Source organism: Bos indicus, chromosome 7, assembly GCF_029378745.1.
Source record: "Bos indicus isolate NIAB-ARS_2022 breed Sahiwal x Tharparkar chromosome 7, NIAB-ARS_B.indTharparkar_mat_pri_1.0, whole genome shotgun sequence".
Classification (NCBI taxonomy): domain Eukaryota; kingdom Metazoa; phylum Chordata; class Mammalia; order Artiodactyla; family Bovidae; genus Bos; species Bos indicus.
In genome coordinates, this window is record NC_091766.1 from 93,159,832 (window position 1) to 93,174,021 (window position 14,190).

General features: G+C 36.0%; 1 protein-coding gene across 3 annotated transcripts in view; it reads right to left on the reverse strand.

Moving 5' to 3' along the window:
• ARB2A (ARB2 cotranscriptional regulator A) overlaps positions 1–14,190 on the reverse strand; it is a 423,598-nt gene that overhangs the window by 315,160 nt on the left and 94,248 nt on the right. The gene's annotated exons all lie outside the window — the stretch shown is intronic.

Sequence of the window (14,190 nt, forward strand, 5' to 3'; positions counted from 1 at the left end):
CCTGGAACCTACAAAGACTTTGCATAGGGCTCCTTGCCTTGGCCCAAAAGGGAAAAAAGTCAGACTGGCATCTTTTTTGAGATGTACACTATAAAAAATACTGCTCTCTCTTCATTTTCTGCCCACATAAAATTACATGCTTTTAGTTTCAATACTGGATATTTGCAGATGATGGGGCCACAGGACTGCTGCTGCTGCTGCTAAGTCATTTCAGTCGTGTCCGACTCTGTGTGACCCCATAGACGGCGGCCCACCAGGCTCCCCCGTCCCTGGGATTCTCCAGGCAAGAACACTGGAGTGGGTTGCCATTTCCTTCTCCAATGCATGAAAGTGAAAAGTGAAAGTGAAGTCGCTCAGTCATATCTGACTCTTAGTGACCCCGAGGACTGCAGGCTACCAGGCTCCTCCGTCCATGGGATTTTCCAGGCAAGAAAATCCCAGGGTGCCATTGCCTTCTCCAGCCACAGGACTGGAAAAGGTCAATTTTCATTCCAATCCCAAAGAAAGACAATGCCAAAGAATGCTCAAACTACCACACAATTGTACTCATCTCACACGCTAGTAAAGTAATGCTCAAAATTTTCCAAGCCAGGCTTCAGCAATATGTGAACCATGAAAGTCCAGATGTTCAAGCTGGTTTTAGAAAAGTCAGAGGAACCAAAGATCAAATTGCCAACATCCGCTGGATCATGGAAAAAGCAAGAGAGTTCCAGAAAAACATCTATTTCTGCTTTATTGACTATGCCAAAGCCTTTGACTGTGTGGATCACAATAAACTGTAGAAAATTCTGAAAGAGATGGGAATACCGGACCACCTGACCTGCCTCTTGAGAAATCTGTATGCAGGTCAGGAAGCAACAGTTAGAACTGGACATGGAACAACAGACTGGTTCCAAATAGGAAAAGGAGTACGTCAAGGCTGTATATTGTCACCCTGCTTATTTAACTTATATGCAGAGTACATCATGAGAAATGCTGGTCTGGAAGAAGCACAAGCTGGAATCAGGACTGCCGGGAAAAACATCAATAACCTCAGATATGCAGATGACACCACCCTTACAGTAGAAAGTGAAGAAGAACTAAAGAGCCTCCTGATGAAAGTGAAAGAGGAGAGTGAAAAAGTTGGCTTAAAGCTCAACATTCAGAAAACTAAGATCATGGCATCTGGTCCCATCACTTCATGGCAAATAGATGGGGAAGCAGTGGAAACAGTGGCTGACTTTATTTTTCTGGGCTACCAAAAATCACTGCAGATGGTGATTGCAGCCATGAAATTAAAAGACGCTTACTCCTTGGAAGGAAAGTTATGACCAAGCTACACAGCATATTAAAAAGCAGAGATGTTACTCTGCCAACAAAGGTCCATCTAGTCAAGGATATGGTTTTTCCAGTGGTCATGTACTGTAAAGACTGATGTTGAAGCTGAAACTCCAATACTTTTAGCTACCTGATGTGAAGAGCTGACTCATTTGAAAAGACCCAGCTGCTGAGAAAGATTGAGGGCAGGAGAAGGGGACGACAGAGGACGAGATGGTTGGATGGCATCACTGACTCAATGGTCATGAGTTTGGGTTAACTCTGGGAGTTGGTGATGGACAGGGAGGCCTGCAGTGCTTCGGTTCATGGGGTCGCAAAGAGTCGGACATGACTGAGTGACTGAACTGAACTGGGCAGAAACGCTAGAGCCCAATTTTTCCTGTTACTCTTAATAACAAGATCTATGCTTCAAAAACTAGAAGAATTATGAATCCATGGTTCTTGAAGTCAGTACTCAGGATAAAACCATCACTATGTCAGGCATCCAGGTAAAGCATTTCACTAACTTTTCATGATCTCTTCCTCTTTGCTTTTCACTCTGTTAAACCAGATGTCTATAAAAACTACCTCAAAGGCTTGAATGACATTGGGCTGATGTTTATAAACACACTCAAGGTGGTGCTAGCAGTAAAAAATCTGCATGCCAAGGCAGGAGATGCAGGTTCAATCCTTGGGTTGGGAAGAGTCCTGGAGGAGGGCATGGTAACCCACTCCAGTATTCCTGACTAGAGAATCCCATGGACAGAGGAGGCTGGCAGGCTATAGTCCGTGGGGTCTCAAAGTGTTGGACATGACTGAAGTGACTTAGCACACACACAAGGAAACACATTGTCGTTCACATATTGAAGGTATACCAACACATGAAAATAAAAGGTTTAATAATAGACATTAGTAAGCCAAAAAAAGAAACAAGTATATATCAAATATTGTATATGCAAAATAAATTTCTTATAAATTATTTACTCTACCTAAGGAAGTGCATTCACATAAAGAATAAGACTACACTGTGGCTAGGGACAAAAAAATAAAAATAAGCTAGACTAATATACTCAGAGTAGTCGTTGCTGTGTCATCTTAATTTGTGAAACTAAATAAATATCAGTAACTACACTGTAGATTAAAACTTGCCTCTTTATTCTTTTTCAAAGCAGGGTAACTATTCCCTACACTGCAGGATATGAAAACCATACTAATTTTACCACTCTCCACTTACCTTTACACATGGAAAGTTTCAACAATTCAACAAGACAGTTCGTTTTTGAGTGAAAATAGGGGACACATCCGCTGAACATAATGCTATGGATTCTCCTGGTAACTACTATTCTGAAAAAGATGGCCTATCTTAAATCAGGAGATACTCTTTCATAACGTGTCCAATGTAGGGAAAGGAAGACACATTTCTTTCAATCTTCCTGTTTCTTTCTTTTTTTTTCATCTTTTATTTTTTTTTAATTTTATTTTATTTTTAAACTTTACAATATTGTATTAGTTTTGCCAAATATCAAAATGAATCCGCCACAGGTATATCTGTGTTCCCCATCCTGAACCCTCCTCCCTCCTCCCTCCCCATACCCTCCCTCTGGGTTGTCCCAGTGCACCAGCCCCAAGCATCCAGCATCCTGCATCGAACCTGGACTGGCAACTCGTTTCATTCTACTATTTTATAAGCCAAAAAAAAAACGTATAAGAAATTGTTAGAGTTTGGCATTAGTTAGATTACTAGTATTTGGATTTTCCCTTTCACTATTAACAAATAAACAAGTGTATAAAATATATTCAACTGTTTCAGAGAGTGGAAAACAGGAAATAATAAATCTGCGATCCCCGAGAGAAGGAAAGCAAAGAGGATGAGCCCCCAGCATCACCATGGTTTTCTGCCTAAAGGCTATTTCTGGACTTTGGCCCAGGGAGGAGGAACCCAGGCCTCACCTAAGGAAAAGTAGATTTGAGCTCAGGGAAACTGAGGTCACTGGAGCTTGCAGGGCATAATACCAGAGATTACGCAGGAAATTATGCAGAAAAAGAGCAACAGAAATCTACAAATGAATTCCTGTCTTTGACTCTGCTCTTTGCATAGGGTTAAACTCCCAAAAAGCGAGAGTAAGCAAACTACTAAGAAAAAAATAAAAATTGAAAAGTTTAAAGATAAACAATTCAAATAGCTTTTATAAGGCTCTGAGATATCTGAGGGCAAACCAGCCAGGGTGAAAAGTCTTCTTCACTGAGTACTTAGGGGTATCTAGTAGTGGCCCAAGAAGGGACACACTTCAGGGTCAAAGGCTCTCAGAAGAGAGCTAAACTATCCCGAGTGGAACAGTTACTCAAGAGCTATTGTAACTAAGCCATAAACGAAGTCCACAAATGAACAATTCCACAATAAATCTAACTGTTCTTGAAAGAAAACTGAATGTTTTTTAAAGGCAGACAACAAGTTCCAGACACTCAGCATAACGTTCACCATCCAATACAAATTACTATAGACATTCACAGAAATAGGAAAATGTGATCTGTAATTTTTATAAGGAGTTATAGGGAGTGAAATCAGTCAATAAAAATAGACCTAGAAATGATAACGATGATGATGACAGTAAGAGACAAGCACCTTAAATTGGATATTACAAAAAAGTATTTTTCAGGATGCAAAGGGAAATATAAATACTGATATAATGAGAAAAGAAATGGATTTTTAAAAAAGAACCAAAGAATGCAACTGCTGAGAAATGAAAAATACAGCATCTGAAATAAAAAATTCTGTGAATAGGGTTAACATCTGATTAAACCCTGCCAAAGAATAGATCAGAGAATGTAAAGGTAGAGCAATAAAACCTATCCAAAATGAAAGAGAGAAAAAAATGAAATAGTAAACTTCACTAAAGTATAATGAGAAGGACAATGAGAAGTAGCTTAACATACATGTTATTCCGACTGACTGGAAAAGACCCTGATGCTGGGAAAGATTGAGGGCAGGAGGAGAAGCGGGGTGACAGAGGATGAGATGGATGGATGGCATTGCTGACTCAGTGGACACAAGTTTGAGCAAACTCAGGGAGATAGTGAAGGACAAGGAAGCCTGGTGTGCTGCAGTCCATGGGATAGCAAAGAGTCGGACACGACTGAGTGACTGAAAAAGAAAAACAACAATTGGAGTACGGAGTAGGGGGGCTGTGAGAAGGAGGGGAATAAAGAAATACTTTTAAAAGTAATGGCAGATCATTTTCTAGATTTGATAAAAAACTATAAAAGCACATATCCAAGAAGCTTAACAAAGAAGATAATGAAGAAAAGAACCCCAAGGCACATTCATAATCAGATTGCTGAAAATTAGTAATAAAGAGAAAAATCTCTAAAGCAGCCAGAGAAAACAACACATTGCATAGAGGAAATTAAAGATAAGAAATACCGCTAACTGTTCAACAGAAAAAAATGCAAACCAAAAGAAAATGAGGAAACATCTTTAGAATAACCCAAGGGGGAAAAAATACCCCACACCTAAAATTCTACAGAAACTGAAAATATCCTTAAGAAATGAAGACAAAATAAAGACCTTTCTAGACAAACAAAAGCCAAGAAAATTAACTGCCAGCAGACTGGTACTAAAAATATTATAAAATGTCCTTCACGCTAAAGAAAATTATTCCAGATGGAAACTCAGATACAGGGCAAAATGAAAGTACAATGTTACGAGGCTCTCCTATTATTATTTGAAGTGGTATAATTTGAAGATAAACTATTGCAAGTTAATGATGAATACTGTAAACCCTAGAGTAACCATTAATAAAATAAAACAAAAAGGTATGGTAAATAAGCCAAAAGAGGAGATAAAGTAGATTATTACCAATATAATACATTCAGTTAGATTTATTACTTTTAGCTAAAGTTTTTTCTTATGAGTAAAAAGATGATCCTCTACTGAAGTCTATAGAATACACTAGTCATTTGCCTGTTTTTGTACCAACATTAATTATACAGTTTCTCCATGTACAAAACTAAAGGATCTCAGGATACAGGCATTCTAGAAATTTGATAAACACCATTCTGCAAAAAAAAAAAAGAGAGATTCCTACTTAGATAAAATATAATTTTTACCAAGCATAAATATTAATTTTGGTCAGTTAGATCTGATAATATCAAAAGAATGGGACTTACCAAAATTTTAAATTAAGGTTCAATGGTATAAATCTTTTCTCACAGTATGAGAACATAACTTTTCATTTCTGAAACAATTCAAGACCTTTAAAAAAATCCACTGCAGTCTAGAAAAGACCTGACAGGAAAAAAACCATTTCTATTTCTAAAATCCATATAAGAAATAAAACCACCTTTCTAATGATTCCCACACAATTTCAGAAAGTAAACTTTAAAGGCTTATATATTGCTTATACATGCTAAAGAGATTAGTTGTCAACAAAATACAGAACTTCATAAAGTGGGAAAAAAACCTCAGTGTTTTGACTTGACAAAAGCAAACTTCAACCAACCTTAAATATATAATATGTAACTTCAGTGATATCTGAAAGCTATTTTATTATATAAAATATTTTCTTTTGGCGAGCCTCACCAGCTGGTACCATTTGCCCAGGGAGACAGCTGTTTTTTAGCTTTCCTATCTCAGCACATTTCCAACTGTCAGTTCTAACCGTACGCAATCCCATAGTGACAGAATACTTTAAGAGAAATGGCTCATTAACTGTGAATCTACAAAGTCCACTCTCTTCAGTGAATTCAAATTAAAACCCACAGACTTGCTAGCTCATAACAGAATTCCCCACACATTTTTTGTTGTTGTTCTTTTGCACTGCAGACTTAAAATATTCATGCCATCTACTATAAAATTTTTTGCTCAATCCTGTAAATGCACTAACATAAAATGTGAGTGGAAGTACGTCTTGAAAACTCATGAATGATAAAACTATTTTTTAAAAAATGAGAACTTCCAAATTCCTTTACAATGTAAGTGGCTTACAATTTTGCAGACAGACTAGCTTAAACAGTAAAGTTCATATTTAACATATATAATAGGTTCTTAGAAAATTCCCAGTAACAACTCTAAGAAAAAACCAATCTTACAGGTCTCTAAGAATCAGATGAGATAAAGTATATAAAAAAACTTAAAATGAAAAAGAAAATCAGCTTTTAAGTGTGAAGTGTTTTTACTATCAATACAAGTAAACCACTTTTAAAAATTATTTGGCAAGAATATAAAAAAATAAGTGTGGACTATGTGAGGCAGATGCATATCAAAGTTATGTATACCAAGAGCATATCACTTGATGATAACTACAGTAATTCCAGAAATTGGAAACCTTGTACACTGTTGGTAAGAATACAAAATGGTGTAGCCACTATAAAAAATAGTAGAGAGGAGCCTAAGAAAGTTAAAAATGGAATTACCATATGACCTGGTAATCCCACTTCTGAGTATATATCCAAAGGAATGAAAATCAGAATCTCAAAGAACTATCTGCCCTTTCATATTCATGACAACATTATTCACGACAGCCAAGAAATGGAAACAACCTGAATGTCCAAAGACGGAGGAATGAGTAGAGAAATTGTGGTATATATACCTACACTGAAATGTTAGTCAGCCTTCAAAAAGAAGGAAGTCCTGCCATATAGGACGACAATGATTACCTTGGAGGACATCACGCCAAGTGAAGTCAGTCAGTCACAAAAGGACCAATACGGCATGATTCCACCTATATGAAGCATCTAAAATAGTCAAACTCAGAGAAGCAGAGAGTAAAACTATAGTTTCCAGGGGCTAAGGGGGAAATTGAAGTGAGAAATGACTGTTCAGTGGTCATATAGTTCCAGCCATGCAAGACAGTTAGTTCTAAAGATCTGCTGTACAACACAGTGTCTATGGGCAACAATACTATGTGCACTCAAATATCTGTCAAGAGGCTAGAGCTCAAGGTGAGTTTTCTCTCACACACACACACACACACACACACACACACACACGTTAGTGGAAGTAGATCATGAAAAACTATGAATTAAAAAGATGTTTTTAAAAAAACAAGAGCTTCAAAATTACAATTTAAGTCGATTACAATTTTGAAGTTATACCTATTTATATGTCTTTCTCAATCACTATAAACACAAAAGAAGATTTGTTAAAATGAAAAGAAACTTCTAAATAAGTACTTTGTTGGGTACGTCCTGATTTGGCGACCAAGTCACAGAAATTATGGCTCCTTCTTCAATCTGTTCCAAATGGACTATTTTCCCTAAATAGATACATATTGCCTAAAGAATCATCAAATATATGGAGACCAAGTCTCTTCTGTGCTGCCCATGGGAACATATTTTTGCCAAGATTGTCAGCCCAGACCACCTTTGAAACTATTCAGAAATTTTCACTAATTAGCAAAATGTGAAAGTTTAATAATGTACACTATTTATATTCCTATATCTACATTTATCTACCTATGTGTGTAAACACAAACATGCACACATAAATATATTGTCCAGATATTAAATAGGTTTCTGGACTGAGAAAAGGAAATTAGTAACTTTCTCTGAGGCGGTACAGTGGGCTTTCTAAAAGAGAAAGCAAATATGAACAAATATCTTTATGAAATCAGTAGACCAATGGACAGCAGCCTTTTCAAACTTGAGAATGCAGACCACTAAAGTGTTCAACTGGTTCTAAGATTTGTAGGATTTCTCATTGCATTGAAGAGTCCCAAATAAACTCTCATTGCTTCACAAGTCCCAGTCAGAATTCCTGCAGTGGTCCCTAATTTATCTCAAACTAAGATCATCCTGCATTCTGGTATGTACTCAAACTGTTCTATAACCACTGACTTCCAAGGTTATATACATCATGACAAAAAAGAAACTGCTTTCCTGGTATCACATTTTCCCATTTCATGAGTCTTTTTAATTCATTCATGCAACTGATGCCTTGAAAATGCCCCTCAACTACAATAACATAAATTTGTTATTTTCTAAGAAATAATTATGATCTCTGAGATAGCAACAGCCTCTCTGAAAGCAAACAAAAATAATTCTTCACTATCTGCAATCTTCTACTCTCCTTCCAGCAATGAATACAGCGTTAAACAATGGGAAGTCTAATCCTTGCTCTCTGTCAGGTGGTTTGCTCAGTGAGCAAATGTTTACTGAGAAGTTTCTACGTACCAATCATTGATTAGGCACCGGGGATACAGAAGAGAAAAAGACAGGTATATGTTCTGTCTTCTAAGAGTAAAAAGTAAACAAATAAATTGTTGGTGTTCAATCGCTAAGTTATGTCTGACTCTGCATCGCCATGGTTTGCAGCAGGCCAGGCTCCTCTGTCCTTCACTGTCTCCTGGAGTTGGCTCAAATTCATCTCCGCTGAGATGTTATCTATCCATTTCACCCTCTGCCGCCCCCTTCTCCTCCTGCCCTCAATCTTTCCCAGCATCAGGGTCTTTTCCAATGAGTCGGCTCTTCACATCAGGTGGCCAAAGTATTAGAGCTTCAGCTTCAGCATCAGTCCTTCCAATGAATATTCAGGGCTAATTTCCTTTAGGATGGACTGATTGGATCTTCTTCCAGTCCAAGGGACTCTCAAGAGTCTTCTCCAACACCACAGTTTGAAAGTATCAATTCTTCAGCGCTCAGTTTTCTTGATGGTTCAACTCTCACATCTGTACCTGACTACTGGAAAAATGATAGCTTTGACTATACGCACCTATGTGGGCAAAGTGATGTCTCTGCTTTTTAACACACTGTCTAGGCTTGTCATAGCTTTCCTTGGAATTTTAAAGACTTAAAATTAAGTCTTTTAATTTTATGGCTGCAGTCACTGTCCACGCTAATTTTGGAGCATAAGAAAATAAAGTCCTGTCTGCACTGCTTGGATAGCTCTTTAGTGCTTCACAGACTTCTTACTTCCCAGCTACATCTCTCACCTCTAGTTTCTATATGCCAGGTGGATCTGCCAGTTGTTTATGCTTTCTAGTTGTTAATAGTAACATTATATGTTTTGTTACTATTTCCACCAAATCAGCCATCACTAAACATAAGTTGTTTGAGCAATCTGTTTTCAGGCTCCAAAAGATGTCTAGCCTAGTCAAACTAGATTTTAGCAAACAAATATTTCATTTGATATACTGGTTGTGCCCCTCAGATGATTTTAGCATTAGCATAACACAGGCAATTGTTCTGGGAGCTAGATAGGAAATGAGTACAGATGAACACTGAATCTGTTTTCTAAGAGTCCTAGTATAGCTTCAAGTAGTTATTCTGTATTCAACAAGATATTTCAGGAACCTAAGCAAAGCTAAAAAGTATACACAATCTTTTCATATAGTCTACATACTTCTTAGCAATCAAAACCCACATTTAATCTTAGATTTGGGAAACCTAATGCTGTAAACATTTCGACAAACTGGTCTTCCCTCCTTCAAGTTACATCTGCTCTAACTCCTAGAAAAAGTTATTCTTGAAGAAGGAGTTCAAAAGCCCTTGAAATAAATGACTTTCTAACTCAAGATTTGATAACTACATACCACTCCCTCTCCCTCAGACTCCTCCATCTGCAAAAATGGCCAAACACAACTTTCTGCACTTAAAAATCAACTTTCATGTTTTGTTAAGGTATTCCGTACAACTCTGAATAGTGTCATACTGATTTCAAATACTTATTCTGAATAAATGAAGTTTCAGAATTCTTTCTAAATGCTGTATCACAACATAATCAAGATCCCTCTGGTCTGATCAAATAATTCCACAAATTCCCTAAAAGAGATTCCCAGAAGTATATGTGTCTGTACACACACATACATGAATATGGATATAAGTGGAAGCATGAGTGCATCCCCAAAGGAAAAAGAGGTTCAAGGAACAATTTGTTCAGTCTCTTCTTTAAAAATCAGAAAAGAAAAGAAAAAAAAAAAAAAAAACTGACAAATTCATGAAGAAGAATAAAGAGTGTAATGAGAAGGCCCATCTGCCTATGACATAATAGCCAAGCATGATTTTTTAGAATCTTTTCCCTTAAACTAATTTAACAAAATGTTCTTAAAACCTAGAAAGTATTGAGATGGGGAGATGGTAGAGGGTGGGAAGGGCATCAATTAGCATATATTTCAGAAGTCAAATATAGTTTATCTTTACTGGTCCTAGCAGAATTTAGCCAATTTTAATTTCTATTATTTCCAAAATCCTAATTAATTTTGAGGAAAGGGAGAAAGAAATAAAAAGATGTGCAAACTTAGAATATATCTATCCTTCTTCTGGCTCATGCAAGATATATTTGCAAAATATTTGTATGCAAAAACAACTTACACATATTACAAACTACATTTTGTGCAAAATATATTTTGCATTAAATATCTACCTGAATAAAGACTTTTCTTTCCAGAGAATAGAAAGATAAAGATTTAGTACAAAAGGACATTGGCTCAGAACAACATACCAGATGAACATAAAAGGTTAATTTTAATAATCAAATTCATAATTCATCTAATCTAGGAAATGCCAAGAATAGTTTAAAGAGATACTCCATTTAACATGAACTAATGCACCAACTGTCAGTAACAGTGAAGATGACTAAATGATTCTGAAATACAATATGCTTGTGTTTAATGACATCAATAGACATGTAGGAAATTTACAATAGATTATTTGCCCAGTTACTGTGATGCTTATAAACCATTACTAGGCTACAAATCTTATTCTACTTTTAGAACTGTCGATGATCCAAGAAAAGGAAAAAAAAAAAGCATAAAACATATTATTCTTTTCTTAGACAGGTACATTTCAGTGAAAATACAATTTTAAGAATGTTATGCTTTTGTTTTTGGCACAGAAAAACATCTCTAAGCATTATTCATATTATTTCTCTCCCCTAAAGTTAACATACTTTAATGCCATATGGGCACAAATTTACTTCTGTTCATTTAAACTTGCAATTAAACTTTATAACATAGAAAACTGCTAAAGTAAAATAATCCCATTCCACTGAAAAGCTTTTTTTTTTTTTCTAAAATAACATGGGTGATGTGCCAAATGGCTGGGGTGGTAGCTCATTATACCTTCAGAAAGAATCCAAGTTTGAGGCTTATCTTGGGTTCTCACACATAGCAGCAAAACCTTGGAGTGCTATCAAGGGTTAGAAAGGGCAGATCAAATGTCTGAATTGAGTGAATCCATTCAGAGGGCACTGGTTCTTTAGTACTCTAATGAGCAATGCATTGATCTACTGATCAAGAAATTTTACTGTAACTTTATTAAATAACAGAGTTTATTATATCTAAAATATTCAAACCATTTCACAGAAAGAAGCCCTTAAGCTGCCCAGAAAATGTTCCTTTTTTAAAAAAATCTATGTCAACTCTTTAAAATCATAAAATTCCATCTAGTGACTAAAAGAAATAACTTGTGAAATTTTGATTTATAGGCAATCAGAAAGCTAATATACTTTCAAAGAAATACACAGCAGGATCTGGCCCAGCATATCATTAATCTTAAATACACATTTATAACATGGTTAGATGAGAAGATTAGGCATCCCCAACTACAGTAGGAAGGCCAAAGGAAGGTATCTACAGCATCAGGCACCAATATTGGGAGGGAAGCAAACCCACACACATAAAGCAACATTTTCCACAGTGTCCTTAGTATCAATAGTAAGTTTAAGGAATCCTTATTCCAAATTGGACAATTTAAACAATGTTGTAAGGGCAGTTAATAATTATACATAAATGCCAACTGCTGGCACCATGACAGAAAAGCCAAAAAATAATCAGTTCAAAAGCAAAATAAATACTTCCTTTTTGAAACTGAAATGCAATCACATATTCAGTTACATTAGTCAATTTGATAAAAAGTATACATAAAAACTTATAGCTAACATTATACTTAATAGTAAAAGACTGAATGCCTTCTCCCTAAGATTGGGAATAAGTCGAAGATTTAAATTTTTAACGCTCTTATTCAACACAGTGCTGGTGATTTTGGCCAGTGCAATGAGACAAGAAAAGGAAATAAAAGACATACAAATCAGAAAGGCAGAAATAAAACTGTTCCTATTAGATGACACAGTTATCTACAGAGAAAATCGCAAAGAACGAGTAAGAAAAAATAAAATCCTACACCAAATAATAAGAGAGGGCAGGACATAATGCAGGATACAAGCTAACTTAAAAAAATCTGTTGTAATTCTATATACAGCAATGAAAACATTAATGTTGAAATTTATAATATAATACCATTTACAAGCACTCAAATGAATGAAACACTCAGCTGTAAAATTAACGAAATGTTTATATGACGTGTATGCTGATAATTACAAAATACTGATTAAAAAAATCAAAGCTATAAAGAAATGCAAGTCATAGTATGTTCATGTAAAACTCAACAAAGATGTCAGTTCTTCACAAATTGATAAGCAGGTTAATCCCATTCCTATCAAAATCTAAGAAAGCTTCTTTTATAGCTATTAAAAGTGAAGTGTTAGTCACTAAGTCATGTCCAACATTGTGACTCCATGGACTATAACCCACCAGGCTCTCGGTCCATGTAATTCTCAAGGCAAGAATACTGGAGTGGGTTGCCATTTCCTTTTCTAGAGGATCTTCCCAATGCAGGGATTGGTGTATACTTTTTATGTATACTTTTTATCAAATTGACTAATGTAACTGAATATGTGATTGCATTTCAGTTTCAAAAAGGAAGCCACCAGAGAAGCACTTTTATAGATATAGACCAGATTATTTTTAATATACATATGAAAAGGTAAATAAACTAGAAAAAATAAAACAATTTTGAAAAATAAATAATGTGGGAGGTAAGTCTACTTAATTTTAAGACATATTGCCAGGGGCAGTCCTGAGATGGCGGAGGAATAGGACGGGGAAACCACTTTCTCCCCCACAAATTCATCAAAAGAACATTTAAACGCTGAGTAAATTCCACAAAACAACTTCTGAATGCCGGCAGAGGACATCAAGCACCCAGAAAAGCAGCCCATTGTCTTCAAAAGGACAGAGAAGAAATCTATATCCACCCACCAGAACACTGACACAAGCTTCCCTAACCAAAGCTTGACAAGCCACCTGTACAACTCCACCCACAGCGAGGAAACTCCACAATAAAGAGAACTCCACAAACTGCAAGAATACAGAAAGGCCACACCAAACTCAGCAATATAAACAAGATGAAGAGACAGAGGAATACCCAGCAGGTAAAGGAAAAGGATAAATGCCCACCAAATCAAACAAAAGAGGAAGAGACAGGGAATCTACATGATAAAGAATTCCGAATAATGATAGTGAAAATGATCCAAAATCTTGAAATTAAAATGGAATCACAGATAAATAGCCTGGAAACAAGGATTGACAAGATGCAAGAAAGGTTTAACAAGGACCTAGAATAAATAAAAAAGAGTCAATATATAATGAATAATGCAAAAAATGAGATCAAAAACACTCTGGAGGCAACAAATAGTGGAATAACAGAGGCAGAAGATAGGATTAGTGAAGTAGAAGATAGAATGGTAGAAATAAATGAATCAGAGAGGAAAAAAGAAAAACAAATTAAAAGAAATGAGGACAATCTCAGAGACCTCCAGGACAGTGTTAAATGCTCCAACATTCGAATCATAGGAGTCCCAGAAGAAGAAGACAAAAAGAAAGACCATGAGAAAATACTTGAGGAGATAATAGTTGAAAAATTCCTTAAAATGGGGAAGGAAATAATCACCTAAGTCCAAGAGACCCAGAGAGTCCCAAACAGGATAAACCCAAGGCGAAACACCCCAAGACACATATTAATCAAATTAACAAAGATCAAACACAAAGAACAAATATTAAAAGCAGCAAGGGAAAAACAACAAATAACATACAAGGGGATTCCCATAAGGATAACAGCTGA